This window comes from Saimiri boliviensis, chromosome 13 (genome assembly GCF_048565385.1).
Source record: "Saimiri boliviensis isolate mSaiBol1 chromosome 13, mSaiBol1.pri, whole genome shotgun sequence".
In the NCBI taxonomy this organism is placed as follows: domain Eukaryota; kingdom Metazoa; phylum Chordata; class Mammalia; order Primates; family Cebidae; genus Saimiri; species Saimiri boliviensis.
This window is the reverse complement of record NC_133461.1, coordinates 5,594,697-5,600,456: the sequence shown is the minus strand read 5'-3', so window position 1 is coordinate 5,600,456 and position 5,760 is coordinate 5,594,697.

Genomic DNA, 5,760 nt, shown 5'->3' with positions numbered 1-5,760 from the left:
CGTGAGAGTCAGCCTGCTCCTGGATGCCCGTGGACCCAACCAAGCCTTTGCTACACTCTTTCCCTTAGCAAACCGGATTATAAATGCCTCTCAACGATCCAGATTATAGCACTTCTGAAATTATACTGTTAAAAGCATTTAAGAATTTGGCCATTTTCCTCCCAAGAGACTGCATAAATTAGGTTATTACGAAAAACAGAAGATTATTTATTTTTTCCAGGCTATAAAATGTTCTTAGAGATGTTGCCTTTCTTTTCTGGGATTTCTGAGCCTCCACAGTGAATTAAAGTTCATAGCTCTTACAACTCGGGTAAACTAATTTAAGTTTTCATAAATAGGTTTCCCTGTTTGCCCTTTCCACACTAGCTGTGTCAGCTGAAGCCTCTTATTCTAAATGTTTGTGACGTTGCTGGCTAATGAGTTCAGGGGTATTGATTTTTCTTTCAAAGATAGCGCCTTCCCTAATGAGACAGGGCTTCACCGGCATGTGGCTCCCATTGGCCTCCAAACAGAATCTGGGAGCCACAGTCCCCTCATATCAGGGGCAGGGTCTCTATTGGGTACCCCAAGGCCTCTCCCACAACTGTACTATGGTCCATCTCATGTATTAAGACCTCGGCCCACGGTCTTCCCTCCCTGAGCCCATCTGGGAGCATCTTTCTAAACCCGCTTGGAGTGATGAAGCTTTGTGATCACAGGTGGACACCGACCTCCTGCCCATCTCCGAGGTTGAGCAGCCAAGGTGACCCAACAAGGAGGTGAGGGAGAGAAAAATGAACGTAGTGAGTGCAGGCTGGCGAAGTCCCTTCTGCAGGGAAACCCTCCACTCTGCTGCCCAAGTTGATCGGGGACCACTGGCTCTTGCCCACAGGGCAAATGACATTTACAGCAAGCAACCTCCTCCACTTGAGAGGAACCGCAGCCTCTGCCCATCTGCTAACCTCAGCTGCTCGGGGTCAAGCAGGAGCCAGGAGCTCTTGCATTGACTTAGTTCTCAGCTGCACTGCCAGAAGGTTCTCTGAGGCGCACAACTGCACAGCAAAGCCCACCATGCTCTCAGGCAGGGAAGCTCGGCCAGGTCCCAGACAGGCGATATGCATCAGAATCACCTGTGGAATATGATAGAAAGACATGCCAGCCTCTCCCACTCCCCAAGAGTTTGGGAGGTGGGACTCAAACTCTGCTGGCTGAGGAGCCTCCTGCATCAGCTGGAGCCCATGTTTGGATTCACCCTGTGTGATGTGGCTTCCGGAGGGCTGGGGATGGGGCTGTCGCTGCAGTGTGAGATCACTGAACAGAGTCTGTGCCAAGAAAGGAGTTTAAGGATGCAGTGAGAAGGGTCAGGAAGAGAAGCAGTAGAGACTCCTTTCCACACCAAAGCCAACCTTGTGGCTTAAAGTAGCTTGTAATCAGTTACTGACCTCTTTCAATATGTGCACTGTCCCAGAAAATCCTTACAACAGCCCTGTGAGATAGGGCAACTAAAATTATTAATGCACTTACAGATGGGGAAACTAAGCCAGAGGGAGGTTAAGTCACTTGCCCAGTGTCACTAAACTGCTAGATGTTGCTGCTGAGAAAAGATTTCAGGTTTTTATCTCAGAGTTCATGTTTCAACCACCAGATGTGGGAAATACAATGGATCCCAGTAACTTTTTCAATTTTTCAATTTTTTCAATTTTTTTTTTTTTTTTTTTTTTTTTTTTTTTTTTTTTTTTTTTTTTTGTGGAGACAAAGCCTCACTCTGTCGTCCAGGCTGGATTGCAGTGGCACAATCTTGGCTCACTGAAACCTCCGCTTCCCAGTTTCAAAGTGATTCTTGTGCCTCAGCCTCCCAAGTAGCTGGGATTATAGGCGTGTGCCACCACACCCAGCTAATTTTTGTATGTTTAGTAGAGATGGGGTTTTACCATGTTAGCCAGGCTGGACTCCTGACCTCAGGTGATCCACCTGCCTCCACCTTCCAAAGTGCTGGGATTACAGGCATGAGCCACCTCGCCCGGCCTGCCAGTGACATTAGAGGAGGAAAAGAAAAAGTCTGAGCCCTGCTTGTGAGCTCCTGGACTCCTGGCCACATGTGGCAGACACAATTGGCAGTGATAACAAACACACCCTGAGAATGGCCATGGCTGCATGATGTCTTAGCTCCGTTCTGTTCTGAACCAAGGAATCTGGGAGCGGCCCATCCCAGAGATTCATTCCTTATCTATGAGAAACATCTGAGCCCCCAGCCCACACCACAGAATGTGATACCAGGTATAGAGGCCCTTTGTGTCAGGTTAAATGAAGGTGGCTGGGTAGAAGGTGATCGTGGGAGGGCACTCACTGAAGCTGCTCTATGAGCTGCATGCATTTTGCAAGCTACTCCAGTTCTCCTGTCCAGCCCAGCACTGCTGGGTCATTCTGTATAAAAATTCCCCTCAGTGAACTCTGTGCTTGGTGTGCTGGCTCTGGGTGTTTTCTTCAGCCTCCCAAATCTGCTGATACAGGAGCTAAGAAGCAATTACTTAGGCAAATAGTGAGGTCCTGGGAGTCCTCAGTAAGGCTTTTTCTTTTAATGAAAAACAGCCCCAAATCATTTTCTAGCAACGAGCATCCTGTAAAGTCAAGCTGCAGACAGACGAGCAGGCTGGGAGGCTGCATGAGTGAATGCTGGCGAGAACGAGGGACTAGACAGCTTGAGGATGCCAGCTCCATCATCCCTTCTCTGCCAGCCACATGTACAGTCGAGCAGACAAGATGGCCCGATCCACTGGAAAGCCCCTTTGCCTAATAAGATTAGGGTGAGGTGACCAGCCTTCCCCTCCCCCATGCACTATGTAAACATCATACCGGATCCAGTCAATCTGAGACTCCAAGGTGAGTCAGACGCCACCTCCTCAAACCAGACCATAAAATCTGGCACCTTGGCCACCAGCTGGTCCTTTCCACTCGGAGACCCCTTTCTCTATGGAGAGAGCTATTTCTCTTATTAAACCTCTGCTCCTAAACTCCTCATGTGTGCCATGTCTTACATTTTCCCGGCACGACAAGGAACCCAGGATATAGACCCCAGGCAATGTAGCTGCTTTACTGCCAGCCCTACTGCAGTTGATAGGGGTCCAGCACTCAAAGTGGAGCCCAGCAAACACCTTTCTCTACTCTTCAAAGTGTCCTGTAGGATTTCTCGAAAGGCTGAGCCTCGGCAACGCGCAAGAAGAGGGAACTACACCCCACTGGCAAAATATAAGGAGCAGAAGGAAGGCCAACCTTGAGGATCAAAATCCTTCAAGGCAGGTTTCAGAATCCAAATCATTCCTGGGTATTCTCACATCACAAAGCAAAAGTGGCCAGTCCGGGAGAGGGCACGGGCCAGGAGCAGACAGCTCTCTAGGATGCATTTTAGAAAGCAAACTTGAAAGCCATTAGACAGCCTTTTACCCTAAAGTGTACTCAACAGTGAAAGAAAACAAAGTATGTTTTAGAGAAGAGTGGGCGGCTTCAGTCCTCTGCTTCCTCGCTGACAGCAGCAGTCAGTAATTACACAGACCATGTATTGGAAGAAAATACCTGCAGCATATGTACCGGATTAATCATTTTTTAGAAAGATGACCTAGTGAAAAATGAGCAAAGTATGTGCACAATTTGCCAAAAAAGCAGACACGTAGCTAATACATGAGCACAGCCTCACCAGTGACGTGGAAGTGCGAATTGATAAGATCTATGTCTCCCACTCCTATTAAATAGGCAGAAATGGAATCAACCAATAAGATCCAATTTTTGTGATTTGTCAATACCTAGCCTTAAAACGTGCTGGGGCCCAGCAGCAGAAGCTGGCTGAGGCTGTCAGTGTCCACTGAGAGCAGCATCCAGTTGTATCCACTCTCTGGTCTCCTTTCATTCAGGGGTCCCCAACCCCCAACTCCCCATGGACCAGGACTGGTCTGGGCCCTGTTGGGACCTGGGTTGCACCACAGGAGCAAGCAGTGAACGAGTGAGTGGAGCTTCATCTGTGTTGACTGCTGCTGCCCGTCACTCACGTCACCACCTGAGCTTCACCTCCTGTCACATCAGCCGCAGCATTAGAGTCTCAGAGGAGTGTGGACCCTATTGTGAACTGCACATATGAGGGATCTAGGTCGCATGCTCCTTATGAGAATCTAATGCCTGATGATGGGTCATTGCCTCCCATCAGCCCAGATGAGACCACCGAGTTACAGGAACACAAGCTCAGGGCTCCCACTGATTCTACATTACGGTGTGTTGTGTAATTTTTTCATTATATATTACAATGTAATAATAGAAATAAAGTGTACAATGAATGTAATGCGCTTGAATCATCTCAAAACCAACCACCTCCCCATCCTGCCCATGGAGAAACTGTCTTCCATGAAACCAGTCCCTGGTGCCAAAAAAGCTGGGGACCGCTGCTTTAGGTCATTAAGGAAAACCCGGACGAACCTTTTAGCCAAGACCACCATCCACAGAGAGTGACTCTAGGCACAATTCCGTGTGGAGTTAAAGCCCAGCGCTGGGTCTTCCTGAGCTAGAGAGCTGGCGTAGTGGGATTCCGAAGCTGGTCCCCTACCTGGAGTCCTCCCATTGGCATTTGTGGAAGATTCCCGTGCCTGTTTCTGCACCAGGCCCCGTGCCACAAGCTCGATGCTCGTCATCTCCTGAAAGCCTCACAACAGGCTGTGAGCGAGGTGGTTATCCCCAATTTAGAAGGTAAGAACAGACTCTGGGAGGTAAGGTTTTAAATGAAAATCAATAACCAGCTCCATCAGCTTCAGCTGTAACAGATTGCTTTCTTAAAGGTACAGAAGTAAAAGGCAGGTTTCAAGGAGAAGCAGCGTGTGAAGGTGAATCAGGTGGGGGCACTTCTTTCCATAGCTCTGTTTTCCCTGAACTAACAGATGTTAGAGCCAAAGTGGCATTTGTTTGCCAACCACAGGGGCTAGTGTGGTGAACACAAGAGCATCTTAATGCCGTCATTGGCTTAAAAAATTTTCAACCAAACTCCTCCACCTACTGCTATTCAAAGAACAGCTTCCAAATCAAGTTTTAAAAATAGTCATTCTTCCAATCATTTAAGGCAATGTCCTGGATGTTCATCTTAGACACTCTAGAAGGGTTGAGCAGGCTGGGCTTTAGGATGGGCCCGGAGGCATGGGAGGCTAAGCCTGGTGGGCTTCTAGGAGGCAGCATGTCTCTGGACTGTTAGTTTTTATTTGCCTCATATGAGATGAGAATTGAGAGGAGGGTTTAGCAATACTGGCAGTGTTTGTAAACGTTTGTGGTGTTACGTGACATTGCCATTTGATGTTGGCCAACTGACTTGCTGATCAGTCCAGGTATCCACAAGCAAGTAGCCTGAGCCAACTAGAATTTCTACACAAACCACAATGTGTTAGGGTTTGTCAGCTGTAAGCCAATAAAGTATACAATTATAGAATTCTTTCTTTTCATCAAATGACATTTTAACTACAATTTATGTAGGTAAATTGTGGCAAAGGAATCCTGCTGAAGAAGTGGACATGAACAAAGCACCATTTGCTTTCATTTGGATAAAACTTAAAGAGAAATAGCCTGAGCTTGATGAGTTTACTTTATAATCTTTTTCAGATCCCATCAACGTGTCTCCAAGAGTGTTCTGTCTACCATGTGTTATTATAACAAAACAGAAATCATTTAGGGAGACATTTTCCTCTATGAGTGGGGTTGTTGCCCAATTAGATCAGCCAGAAGAAAACTCATTTGCCATATTCAAAATACTAAATA